This window comes from Psammomys obesus, unplaced genomic scaffold (genome assembly GCF_907164565.1).
Source record: "Psammomys obesus unplaced genomic scaffold, mPsaObe1.curated_primary_1811, whole genome shotgun sequence".
Taxonomy (NCBI): domain Eukaryota; kingdom Metazoa; phylum Chordata; class Mammalia; order Rodentia; family Muridae; genus Psammomys; species Psammomys obesus.
In genome coordinates this window covers 45668005-45682239 of record NW_026585895.1, presented here as the reverse complement: position 1 = coordinate 45682239, position 14235 = coordinate 45668005, and the positions used below count along the sequence as shown (strand labels likewise).

Here is a 14235-nt window from a genome sequence, read left to right as displayed (position 1 = left end):
ACACACACACACACACACACACACACACACACACACACACACACACAGACTATCAATAACAATAGTGTCAGAATAAACAGATTCAGGAAAGTAAAAGCCAGGTCCCTGATCAAATCCACAGTCAAACGTCACCCCAGCCATCACACACCATCACAGCCAGGAAACCTATTCTGAGGTGCACCTCACAGCCTCTGCCTAAGACTCCTTCAGGAAACCCACAGCTGGGACCCAGCCACCATTTTCCCTGGCTGCCTCAGGAATCACCCATCAAAACATTTTTTGCAGCAGAAACATGCTGGGCTGTCCTGAGGAAGCTCTGCACCCTCCCACCATGCCCTGTCCAAGACTCAACTGTCAACTTGAACCCTACACAGAGAACCCCAGGCTGCAGCCTTGACTGGCACGGCCCTGGGCCCTGCCAAGAGACGTGGAATGCCGAAGTCCCCAAGCCAGCATTCTACCAGCCCTGCTTCCAGAGCCACTGGGAAAGGACAACAAAACTACAGAAGGAACCAAGAAAAGGTCAGGGAGAGAGCAAGGATCCTGTCTCAGGGGGACCATCTGGTGGCCTAAAAGTAGCTCCTGGTGACCCAAGGCAGGAAGACACAGATCCCTTGAACAATCACATACCTCATTGTCTGCTGTGTTCCCTCCAGAGCAAACAGCAAGGCAACAGCGTTCTGCTGAGCTCCGGCCTGCTGAAGGAGGCAGAGCTCAGAGGAAAGGAAGGTGCAGTGTTCCAGCTCCTGTCAAAAGAATAAACAGCTGTTTCAGGAAGAGGGGGTGGGCAGACAGATCCCTCAGCAGCAGCTATGGGCTTTGTTCCGTCAGCCCCGGGAAACAGGCTGTTTATCAGGACTGTTGACTCAGGTCCACAAGCCAAGGCAGAATCAGGGCTCTGGACTGGTCCTCTTACTCTCTCACCAAGAGGATAAACTACAGGCCCAAACCAGGCTGGGAGTCACAAAACAGGAGGCCACCATCCTCCACACATCACCCACTCCCGGGGGATCTGGGGGCCATGTGGAATGCAAACAACCTCGAGGGATGCCTCCCAGGAACAGTCAGTGGAGAAGCGTGTGAGAGGGCCCGGAGCACAGGCAGGTGAGCGGACAAGGCACTCTGATGAGCCGCCTAAACGTGGTTCTGAGATAAGCTCTTCCTCCACAGCCTGGTATGACTCTCCATACAGAAACCCTTACATGAACTTGGAAAGGCTGAAGAGGCCCATAGCTGTTCCTGAACGGACAAGGCCTTACTCCTTCCCACTTTCCCCCCCTTTTCGAGACAGGGTCCCAAGTAGCCCATGAACTCAGTATGTAGCCGAAGATGACCTGGGACTTCTGATCTTGCCTCCCCATCAACAGTGAGGGAGAACCCAGCGGAACCCAGGCTGGGCATGCTAGGCAAGCACCCCATCAACAGCTGAGCTTTTCAAAAAGCCTACTGTTCTCAGAAGCAACGTCACGTGTGGCACACACTGGCTCAAGCAGGGAGGTGACGCTCAAGGGCCCCTGTCTCATTCCCTCCCCAAGTGGCTGGGACCCTGCCGGGAAGTCTGGGAACCTAGACTGGGAAGGGACCGATGCCAGACAGGAAGGAGTCAGGGCCTGGCCCCAGGCCACTCAGCCTGGAATCGAGCCCTTTCCTCCTGTTCTCAGAAGGAAGTTTCATGGCTTCCTCCTCTGACGGTAGGAGCCGGTTGACCATAACCTTCAGGGACTGGAAGTTCTTCCTAAGAACTCGCTTAAATCCTACCTGACGACATCCATCCAACAACCCACGGGGACACACACGCGCCTGTGGCACAGTCATTCTTCTCCCGACTCTATTTCCAAGAGATGAACATCAGAACAGAACACACCCCACGCTGGACCCCAGGGCGCATCAGAAGCGGTAAGTTGCCACCAAGCGCCACGACAGCATTTTATCTGTGGCAAAGGGAATGAGCAAGCTGCAGCCAACTCCCATCAGCGGGAGGACCTCAACATTCAATACTCAGCGGAAGAAGCCTGACCCAAAAGGATCAACTCTAGATCAGGCATGGTGGTACATGCCCATGATCCCAGAACTTGGAAGGGGGAGGCAGGACAGGCAGGGTTCCACGGCCGGGCTTGACTACATCGTGAGCTTGAGGCCAGTGGAGATACATGCCACTCTGTCTTAAAACAGAGGCATGAGCTGTTTGCTTCCACTTAAGATTCTACACAGGTAATAAAATTAATGTCTGGTATTAGAATGGGGATGGTGGGCTCCCTAGGGGCGACGAGTTCTGGTCTGGCTGGTGGTTACACAGACCCATCCACTTGATTAGAACCCACAGGTGGGCCTCATTAACAGGCCTTTCCCATGTGTGCATTAAGGATGGAAAATTCCAGAAAACTCCCTGATGGAAGCTCTGTGTGCTCTCTGGCACCATCCCCCCACGCCCCACCCCACCCTGTCTCCCTCTCTAGGGCCTCAGGATCCTGGGCGGGCCCTGCCTCTTTCTTCTCCTGGAGTCCTCATGCAGCCTGAACTCTTTAGGAGGGTGCAGCTTATGGTCTGCTATGGGACTGAGGCCACTGGGGGAGGGAAAGGCAGCAGGGTGGTATTCAAGGGCCATGCTGCAGTAGGCAGGGCCTCTTTAAATGTTTGCAGTACTGGGGATGACGGAATCCAGGGCTTCACCTCCAAGTTCCCTCATGATCCTAACACCCCAACACTCCAGAACACTGAAAGCTGTCTCCCTCCTTTACCTCACCCTCACGACGGCCCTCCATGCAGCCTGCAAGACGTGCTCCATCATTTTCCCAGCTGAAGGGAGAAGCTCTGAGGGTTCCAGCACCCAGCTGGGATATTCCCATGATGCACCCCGAACTGCCCTTCCTCCCTGGGGGCCTCCAGGGGCTCTCTCCAGGTCAGCCAGAGGGGAGAGGGGAGAGGAATCTCGACATGCTGCCGTCAGCCCTTGGGTCTTTCCACACTGCCCATCCTGAGAATCGGCAGCTACTGTCCCGGAGTGGGGAGTCCTGGCTTTGTCCCAAGTCACTTCTGGCTAGGAAACACGGAGGCTTCAATTCCCACCCCACTTACCTCTGTGGGAATTCGGGGATTAAGTGTTCTTGGCAGCAAGTGCTACCAACACAAAGCCTGCTGGTTGTCATTCGTTTAAGCTGTTTGGGGCAGTCACCAAAGGCAGGCTTGCCGAGCAAGGGGGGAAAGCGATTTGGTGGGTGTCTTGCCCTGTGACAGGGATGATCATGTCTATAATTACACATTTAATGAACGTGATAGCTATCATGGTGAAAGGCATCTGTCAATCCTTATAAGCCAAATTACAAACTACAAATTAAAGCTGATAATGTCCGGGCATATGTATGCAGGAAAATGAAACAACTGTTTACGTATTATAACATAAAATATACTATACAATCCTACAGGTCAAGCCATTGTGGAAAGATCAAACCACACATTAAAGAAGATGCTCACAAAACAGATCTCCCAGAAACAGATTTCATAATCCTTTATTAACTTTAGTATTTTTTTTTTTTTTTTGAGACAGGGTTTCTCTGTCTAGCCTTGACTGTCCTGGACTCCCTCTGTAGACCAGGCTGGCCTCGAACTCACAGAGATCCACCTGCCTCTGCCTCCTCTGGGATTACAGGCATGTACCCCCACATCCGGCTAACTTTAACATTTTTAAATGCCAGCGAGATGGGTAGCAAAGCTGCTGAAAAGCACTGGATTTGATCAGTCTACATTCTTTAAGAATGTGTTACCTCAGAATGGAAATCAGGAAATGTGTTGTATTAGGGAAGAGGTTACGCCTTTATTTCCACAGGAAATGACAAGTATTGGATTCCTTCAAAGTTAATAAAGATTAGATTTTCAAAAGATTGTGTGTTTTTAGAACAAAATGACCAGACACCAGCGAAGTTAAAGTGGCCCTGATGAAATTCACCGTCGAGGACAGAGAGACAGACGATGAGATGCTGGGCTATCGCATCCTGCCAGGTCCAGGCGTTTCCTCAGTCTGCATCCAGTACAATTTCAAAGTGGCTAGCCTCAGTGATCCAGCCTTACAGCCTGCTTAAGCTAGGCCTTAGAGGTTCCCACGGAAACTGCCAGCTCTCCCAATTCTTGGCTAGCGTCCTAATTTTAAGGGCCCCAAAGATGTTGTCAACCCCAGACAGCAGAAAGCCGCCTAAAGAACTCAGCGCCTCATTCCTGCCCCACCATCACCCTTTCCTAGTTCCTCATTTTTAATTAAGCAAAGAGGGAGGGATGTTACTGTACAGGCAATACCACTGGCCTGCTCTCGGGGACCTAGCAGCTGCTCAAGTCTTCACCTGCCACTGCCAGATGTTGCCAGGTGTGTACAGCAGATAAAAGGGCCCTCAGCCACCCCAGATATCTGTCTGTCTGTCTGTCTCCCTCTCTCCTTCTCTCTCTCTGTCTCCATGTCCAAGGTTCTACTTCCCCACTCCTTTATCTGATTTATTTGCATTCTATACTATCAAAAAGTAATTTCCTAATATTATGCCATAAACTCTTTTGTAAGAATTTGTAAGTTTTCACTGGGTATGGTTTAAAATCTATATACTCTGCAACAAAATTTGGCTTTAAACTTTTAACAAAAAGCCTATAATTAAAATCTGTACATGGTATCCATGTATATGTAATGACCGAACTCTTGCTTCGGGTGTATGTGCATTGTAACTTGGATGCAACTCATTTGATATATACATATATCTGCTTTTAAAAAGTTTTCAAATAGCAACCATGTGGCTCCCGTTCATCGTGGCTAGTGACCACAGGGGTGTAGGTGGCCACATGACTTGCAAAATAACCACAGGGTATAAAGCAACAGACATAAAGCTCCTCCTTAGCTTTAATGAACTCTCTGTTTATTAACTGTATCTCCTTTTAGACTAAGCAACAACATGGACTTTCATGTGCTGATAGAAATGTAAGGTCATATTTACTACAATATACCGTATGTGTGACTCAACTGTGGCTTAGAATATACTCTATATTGACAATGAAATCTTAAGGTTATGAAGATCTACTCAGATTAACAAAAGCTAATTTACGACGCATGTCTAACTACTTCTGTCTTTGCTAATTGCAAAACACCGAACACACAGAAAATTTGGGTAACACGTTTGACAAATGAGGTATATTTATCTAGATTCTTTGTCTTTAATCAAGATTTATAAACTCCTAAAGTCTACTCGGGTCACAGTAATGTCTGTCTAGCCTCTTTGTCTTTTAAGCCTTAACTGTTTAGATAAACCAAGTCACACAGAAAACTATAGCGGCCTGGATGGTGCACTATGAAAGGATCAGTAAGTCTCTCTATGGATGGCATTTATGATTAAAAGTTTTATTACTACAAGAGTGTCAACTCAAAATGATGACTTTTAAGGGCTGAACCTAAAGTCTGAGTCTTATAAAAGCTACCTTTGTAAACTGTTAAGGACAATTAAGAAATGCAGGTTGGCAGTCATCTATATAGATACACAGGTAGCCCTCAAACACTTCAGAGAGCTGCAGAACATGGCATTTAAAATGCCTCAATAAAAAAAGCTTTTGTGACAGACAGGCACATCAGCTCCTGACAGCACCCTAATCACCTCCAAAGATGATGGGCATAGAAGAACCAACACCTGAGCTTGCTTTAAATGTGGCAGAGCTGACCACTGGGCTATAAACTGCCCTTTGCCTTGACCGCTGACATCACACTGTCTAAACTGTAGACAGGCAGGACACTGGGGAGTTGATTACCCCACTTTGCCGTGACAAGGTAGGCCAGTCCCCCTCCCCCAAGTTCCTACTTCACAGGAAAGGCTGTCAGATCTTCTGGGCCTGGCGGCCAAAGACTGATGCCTGCAATGACCACAGAGGAACCTGAGGTGACTGTTGAGGTAGTTGCTAAGTCTGTCATTTTTAATAGATTCGGAATCTGCTTGCTCTGCACTTCCTGTTTACTCAGGTGAAAATTTATCCTTCTCGCTTTATCAGTGTAATAGCAGAAACCAAGGCTTAAGCTGCCTTCTCAGCCCTCACTGTGTGTAAAAACCAGGCCACAGGCCTCGCTCTCCTAGAGCAGCTACTACTAGGTGTAGACACAGCCTACCTTGTCACCAGTTTATGTACGGTCTGAGGATACAGAAGTTTAAATCATGAAGTTATGAAGGATGGATAGTGTGAAAGTTTAAATAGTGATGAGAAAGTGATTTAGGGTCTTAAACAGAATGAATGAATGCCTCAGAGCCAGGCATGGTGGCACGTGCCTACAATCCTAGCACTCGGGGAAGCAGAGGCAGGCGGATCTCTGTGAATTCAAGGTGAGCCTGACTACAAAGTGAGTCCAGGACAGCCAGAGCTACCCAGAGAAACCCTGTCTTGAAAAACCAAAAATAAATAAAGAAAAAGCTTCAGATTCCTTTTCCTTGCTATGCTACTGTTGCATTAAGACTTCAAAAGTTCAGAGCTCTAACATTAATCAATGGAGTTCTGATAATACTATCGTAGTCACAAGCTTCAAGATCTTAAATTTCCTTCAGTTGTCTTCCAAGTATTACTTAAAAGGAATTTTTTTTTCAAAAAAAATTATTTATTTATTTATTATATATACAGTGTTCTGCCTGTATATACACCTGCACACCAGAAGAGGACACCAGATATCATTATAGATGGTTGTGAGCACCATGTGGTTGCTGGGAATTGAACTTGGCACCTTTGGAAGAGTAGCCAATGCTCTTAACCTCTGAGCCATCTCTCCAGCCCCCAAGAGGGAATTTTCATTGTGCTCATTTGACACAAACCCTCTCAAGAAATATAATTATTTCTCATAATTGCTCTTATTGTCTATAGTTTACTGATGTTAGAAATAAAGTCATTTCTTGGACTAAAAGGGGGAGATGTTGGGGTCACCTACGCCCACACGTGTACCAACTGGCTGTGATGTTGTGTCCCTGTGTTCTCCGTTGCTAGTCGCTTTGGAGCAGCACCAAGTTCTGTCAGGATATATAGTATTGTCACTTCCATACCCCACAAGACCTGCTTTCTATGTGCAAATGCTTGTCACTTCCTCACCTGCCCAAAAAGATGATTATCAGAGATCATTACATTAAAAGCAAGGTGCTGTGGGAGTTAGCCCTCCATCTGTCCAAAAGGAAACGCTAAGAGACGGATGGCCAAGCCTAGTGCCGCTGTTGATTAGTTCAGAGCGAGCTGTGCAAGCTCTCCCACTGTGCTATTAGTTCTCTTGTATGACAAAGGAGTGTGGCTTTTGATAAGAATAGAGCTGGAGGCTGGGGCTGGAGCTGGGGCAGGGAACCGGAAGCAGAACAGGAGCAGGACAGGGAAGTTGGCTGGTCTAGATGGGTGGCTGAGGGGCTGCCCCAGACACCAGCTAACAGCCTCGTACCATACAGATGTCTCCGTATCTTTATTGTGGCTGGTAACAGCCACGGAGATGAATGCCAATGCTCAGCTAGCTTTCTCCTTTTTTAAAAAAGATTTATTTGTATTGTTTTTAATTATGGGTATGTTGTGTGAGCCCAGAGGGCAGAGGTGGCAGGTCCCCGTGAAGCTTGGTGGGTCCCTGTTACACAGCTAGAATTACAGGCTGTTTGTGAGTTGGCTGGCATGGGCGCCGGAAACTGAAGTCAGGTTCTCTGTAAGGGTATGTACTCTTAACCACTGAGCACCCAGCCCCTGCTTTCTCCCTCGTGTCCAGTCCAGGACCCGAGCCCACTGTCAGGGTAGCTCTTTCCTGCCCAGTTCAACTTTTCTGAAAACAGCCTCCTCCTAGACATATTCAGAGGCATGTTCTCGTGGTGATTTTAAGTCCCACCAAGCTGGTATTCACAGTGAACCATCACCAGCAAGGCATGACGGCACACACATTTAATCCCAGCATTTGAGAGGCACAGACCAGCAGATCACCGAGTTTGAGGCCATCCTGGTCTGTATGATGAGATCTTGACTCAAAAGTGAGAGGCAACTGATCCTCAAAACGCCCTCCCCCATCACTCCTCCTTGCGCCTTTGCTGTTCCCGCTCTCTTACAGCTCCTGCAACTTGCCTGACTTGACTCCTGAAAGTGCGAGACAGACAAAAGCAAAGGGACGTACACGGCTCAGGAGATTCAAACCTAAGAAAATCCTGAGATTGTTCTGTCGTGGGTTTAGTTTCCTCCTCTTTCTATTTATATTTCGCTCAATCTCTTACAATAACTTGACTCAAGCATAAAAATTCTTCCAGGAATTTTTGTCTAATAGAAAAGGTTATATCAGAAAGGATAAAAAGAAATAAATTCCCAAGCAAACAAACAAAGTATTTCTAATCATTCAAAATAACTCAAATAACTCGAAACAATTCAGGCCACTGGGAAAGTTATTTTTCTGTCTATCCTTGGAATTAGACAGCTCTAATTCAAGCACCGAAACATTTCTTGGCCTGTGACCCAGCGCATCAGCCTCCCTGAGCCTCAGTTTGCTCATCTATAAACCAGGGGTGACAGAGTGTGCTGAGACGTTTATTTGCCTGGCACGAGCGAGGTCTTGAACTGGATCTCTAGCACTAGAGAGGAACGAGGGAGGATGGAGAAGGAGGAGGAGGAATGCCAGGCTCTGTGGCACAAATTTAAAGTCACAACAGCTAAGGAAAATAATTTCTTGAGCCCAGAATTCAAGTCCACCTGGGCAATGGAGCAAAACCCCATATCCCATTTTTTTTTTTAAATTAGTCTTTGAACTATCAAGAAGAGCAACAAATCCATAAAGCTCACGGAACCTAGAATATACTTAGGACTATGCTTAGCAGCTAGTGTTACTATCCCTTGTGCCTAAGGAACAAACTGTCTTCACCTTCCCATGGGCCAGATATGAAGCCTACACACATAGGAGAGCCTCGGGTGTTGACTGAATAAATGGCCTCGGGCGAGGTGAGCTTCCAAAGACTTGGTTTCTTCTGCCTGTAAAATGAGAATAGCAAAGCCTCTCCCTCAGAGTTGTAAAGAGATGGCCCCCATAAAGTGCTTGGCAGAGAGCCTGTATTAACAAGTTCCCAATAAATAACAGCTTTTCAGTTCATATTGATGATTATTCCAGAACCCTCTGGCTCTGGCACTGTTTGCTCTGTGTATCCAGAGTCCATCGTGTACCCGAGGCCTGAAAACAGCTAGCCCTGCCTTGGCATGGACTGAGCAATTCCCAGAACACTTCTGAATCACCTTTCCTACCCCAGCCTTGACCACAGCCTCGGAGGCAGGGCCACGGTACCCTCAGCAAGAAACGCCAAGGACTCTGGTGGCCTATCCCAAGGGACTTGGTGGGAATGGATGCTGGTAGAGAAAAAGTCAAGAGCTCTCTCTTATCTCCTCATATCCCCTAAGAAGTCTACAAACAGAAATAGCAAAATGGTTTCTCCCTGAATTACACACACACACACACACACACACACACACACACACACACACACACACGCATACCACCACCACACAAATACATTTAATCTGCAAGAAGGCTAGCGATAGGGCTCAGCAGGAAAGCACTTGTCTAGCAAATAGTAACTTAAAAAAATCTGCAAGCCACTGGCCCAAACCAGAGGAAGTTAGGTGTTCATCTGCTGACTCATTTGTAAGGTAAGTATTTGTGTGGCACCTGGATCAGTACCTGGCAGGTGCCAGGCACTATGTGGGCAGCACAGTGCATGGACCAGTGGCTATCAGTGTTCAATGGGAAGATGGACCCTCAAGCCAACCACCTTCCTGCTCAGGGGAGTGTCCTGAGACTGGACAGCAAAGGCTCCCTCCCCGGCACCTTTGCTCGCCTGTTTTCTTAGATTTCTGGAGGCTTTTGAGGCTTGAAGGCCCCTACTCTGGATCCCTTCCCTCTCGCACATGTCCGAGGTCTTCTGAGCCACATCATTTCACAGGTGAGGAAACGGATGGCACTGAGGGAGAAGTGACGTTGGGCTGCAGCTCAGCATGAGTTAAAGAAACTGGCGGCGACCCAAACTGCCCCACGAGACAGTGCAGGAAACCAGAGATGAAGGAAGGGGCTGGCGACTGTCCTCTGCTGTCTTCTTCCTGAACACGCTCAACTGTGTCTGAAAACCCTCCAGAAATGGCCACGCTGCTCTGCCTCCCCCACGCCCTGTTCAGGGCTCTCTGAGGAAGGCACAGACCACTTCGAAGATGAGCTTCACCTCAGTGAGCAACTCGGATGAGGCGCTGCAGAGTCGGCCCGTGCAAGCGGAACCCCTTCGGCATACGGCAAGAACCCCGAAGAGATACCCCACTCACCACAGCTGGGTCTACGGAACCATCTAGAAACTCAGCTCCATCGCCTGGCTTCTGCCTTTCCCACAGGCCCCTCAAAGGGCCTCAAGCTCTTGTTGGGTACCATGGTGCCCCCTTCACGGTCTACCCCTAGCTTCAGGCTTCTGTTCCTCCAGAGATGTCAGCAGACAGCCCTTGAATGCCTTTTCTTTCTCTGCTGAGAAGCAGTCAGTGGTGGGGTTTTCCTCTCCAATTGCGGTTTCCCAGCCTTTAGAGTAAGAAAGCCCACAGGCTGCTCTGTGTGAGGTAACCCACCACAGTCTTTCAGCTTCCTGAGCTCCTGTCAGCAAGCTTGCCACAAAAGGGAACACCCAGCCTGGGACAGTTTGTACTATTGTTTGACTAGGTATCCTCAGCTCTCTGCCTTCATGATGAGATTTTGATTCCTGGCCCCTTGGAGCAGGTTGGTGAAGGCCGTGTGGCTAATCCAACCAATAAGATCACACAAACCTTCCAGGGCTCTCTTTGTGTTTCAGGGAGCAGATTCAAGAGGATGAGTGTATTCACCAGGCTCCCTGAATGAGCACAGGTCCCAGCTGACACAGAATGACCACTGACTGAGAGATGGACAGGGCACCTAAGGCCCCCATGATGGTAAAGAGTGGGAAAGGAGTTCAGAGCTTGATTTCATCCATCGGGATCAAAGTCAGAGCCTGATCACACGACTCTCTTATTCCACTATTCACCGTCTATGAGTTAAGTACAGAGATGATCACCCCATCCCACAGACCCAGCTCAGTTCCACAAAGCCGAGAGGCAACCTCAAGAGGCTGAGGGAGAAGATACGGGGCCACAGAAGGAGGAGGCAATCCCGGCCTGTGGAAGGACAGGCCAGTGCTTCGGCTCTGCCTCTGCATCTGCACATTCTACAATGAGAGTCTGTGACTTCTGTAACCAGACAAAGGAAGTTAAAGCAGTTAGGTGGTGCTCCGACGCTCAAAAGATAAAAATAAATAAGAAATAACAGGGCACTGTTGCTTCTGCATAAACATAAGCCGTGTTTTCTGTCCTTCACTGGCAACAGCAGCACAAGGATGCCAACTGAAGCGCCGTCCAAGCTGCTCCGACAATGGAAACGGGCGACAGGCAGCACGGCCTTCGTTTCTGAGTCCTCTGTATTTAAGTAAATTTCAAATAAAAATGGAACCAAAATAAATCTAATGACCCTCCCCAGAAGCCGTCTGGTTTGGAAAGTTCAACCACAAACCCAAGAGAAAAGGGGAAAGTTCGGGGACCGGGTGCCAGCGGGAATTGTTTTGTTTTTTTTCCCTTCCCCTGCAGGACATAACTCACTGCAGCTCGGAAAACCACTTTGTCGGTAACTTTCTGTCCCTCCTGTTTCTGCAAGGGTCCTGTGTGGGGTGGGACCCTGGATCCAGAGCAGGCCCCCACCGCCTCCAGCCTTCCACATAAATTCTGGGCAAATGTTTAAAAGAATACTGATTTGAAGGCAGCCACCCTGCCTGATGGCCTTGGTTCCCAGGCACAGAGGTCCCACATCTCCTGTATCCTGCATGGCTTGCTCCAGTGTGGCTCAAGGACAGACAGGAGGACAATAAGCCTCCAGAAAGTGTGCAGTGAGGCTACTGATCCCCTCCCCCATCATCCTTAAGAGATCCAATGGGAAGAAGGATGCCCATGTAGCAGGGGTGATGTGGGAGCTAGGCCCTGTGATATTTCTTTGAAACAGTCTTCATGGGTGACCAGAGGGCAGCCAGCAAGGGGTGTCAGGCAATAGGCAAGGCGCTGGGGACGAGAAACTCTCTCTCTGTCTCTCTCTCTCTTCCTGAGACTTGGCTCAAGGAGAGGGACCCACAGGCCCTTCCTGGTCCGGCTCATGTGCTGACTTGCCAGAAACCTTCATGGAGGCCTCTGGCCCATCAGCCAATTCCTAGAGGCTCAAAGACATTAATGCACTGTTCAAGGTCACAGGTAAGAGACAGCTAGCTAGCCTTAGGGATTTCTGGTGTGTGTGTGTGTGTGTGTGTGTGTGTGTGTGTGTGTGTGTGTGTTCTCCTTGCGTGTGCTCTACATCTGATCTACTCTCTTGCCTTGCTTCAGCGGTTTTGAACCCTGCTTTGGCATGAGGGAGGAGCAGCATTCTTTAGTACTCCAGCCCTCCCAGCAGCTCCCCTGTAGTTACGTGATTCCATCCCACCTCTTGCCTGACATCAAAGCCAGGGAAGCAGGACAGCACCTAAGTTGGCCCCGGGTCGGGCCTCAGTTCTCATCTGTAAATGCAGCAGATGACAGAGTCAGCCATCTCTCTTCCCCCTGCTTCCCTGTCAGCAGCCCTCAGGTTCCAGCCAATCAATCGCAGTTACGGGCCAGGTCAGTCACTGTCACAGCCCTGTCTCCTTTTGGGCTCCAGCCACTGTTTGGACACTGACTGTTTTTATTTGTAAAACACTTTGCTTGACATCCACCCCCGGTGGTGGAGACAAACTGCTCCTGAGCCAGCATCCAGCAGAAAAGGCTTTTAGTGTGTTTGCTGTGTGCTGACTTGAAAACAGTTTATTTGTAGGGCTCATCTTGTGAAAGTCTCCTCCCCGCCCACAGACACCTGTGCCCGTCGCAGTACCTCAGCTATGGAACGAGGAGACACTCCTCTGACGGTTCTATAATCTCACATCAGATTCAGAATTCCTGACTTCTAGCAAACGATACGAGCCAGGGCAGGTTCTCACATGCTTTAGACCTCAGTTTCCCCATCTACAAAAGCAAAAAAGTTTAGCCTGTTTTAGGCTCTTTCCACTTCCAACTGGAACATTTTGGGTAAGGAGGCCCTACCCAGCCCCTCGCCCTTTACCCTAAGTTCTACTTGGGTCCCAACGGCAAACAGAAAACGTGACCTGAACAGCAGGCAGGCAGTGCGTGGCTGGCTCTGTGGCATATGCTGCCTGAAAGGGAGCAAAGATTTTTCTGAACTTCCCTGCTACAAAGTCCCCCGCCTCCAACTCCGGGCCCCAGGCTATGTCCTCCTCTTCGCCCATCCATAGGAGGATGGCAGCACAGAACAAACAGATTAGCAGGCGCCAGTGCTGTGATGACCAGAAGAGAGGGGTGCAGAGCGGCCGCAGCACTGACAAGCTTTGCCTGGCCCCATGACCTCAGAGGCCCCGCCCCTTGGCAGGCCCGGTCTGTATGCTGTGTGCTGTGATGGAGGGCTCCACTCATAGCTCATGTCTTAGTCCCATGTGATCCTAGAGCATTCCTTAACCTGTGCATCTCACTCCCCCTGTTTATGAAGCCAGAGAGCACTAACCATCCCTATCGCCCAGTTGCCTGGATGAGGAGCAGGCGAAGATCCTAAAAGTGTCCAGCACGGTATCCACAGTGAAGAACAGGTCCTGGCAAGCATGAGCTAGATTCATCTGGCTCCGGACCACTTCCCTTTCCCAGCTTGCCCATCTGCAAAAGGGGGAGTGGAGCTCGGGCAGGGAAGACCACGTCTTGGAGGCATCCCTCTGAGAAGGCAAATCTGAGCATCAAGTTAAGCCCAGCCCAGCAGGAAAAGGAAACTGGATGGGGGGATAGGCAGGAAACCCTAGACACTGCCCCAAAGCAGAAGGAAACGAGGAAATGGCTCCCGTGGAAGCTTCTAGAAGCTTGCTCTGGGAGCTTTAGGCTGCCGAAGGCTGCTCCTGGGCTGCTTTCTGTTCTGTCCCAAACCATTCCCATCACAGTGGACACTAGCCTGTCTGGAGGGAGCTGAGTCTCCCCTCTGGGGCGTGGGAGGTAAGAGACTGTAACGCTGTTTCTCTGCTTGTCTTCAACTGTGCTGCCCTGCTTTTCACCTGCAGCCTGTGGAGCTCCATTCCAGAAGCTTCCGGACCTAGGACGGTTGACTTAAAACTCTGGACTTTCCAATGGTAGACATGCCATCTGCGTGCTGCTGAA

The 14235-nt window shown here is 49.2% G+C and overlaps 1 protein-coding gene across 5 annotated transcripts in view; it reads right to left on the bottom strand.

The window, feature by feature from the left end:
- Positions 1–14235, bottom strand: part of Ggta1 (glycoprotein alpha-galactosyltransferase 1 (inactive)) — a 68316-nt gene that overhangs the window by 29932 nt on the left and 24149 nt on the right. For all 5 annotated transcript variants that reach the window (XM_055600613.1, XM_055600617.1, XM_055600616.1 and 2 more), the window contains exon 2: positions 631–746. The gene's annotated coding sequence lies outside the window, so the exon portion shown is untranslated. The remainder of the gene's footprint in view (positions 1–630; positions 747–14235) is intronic.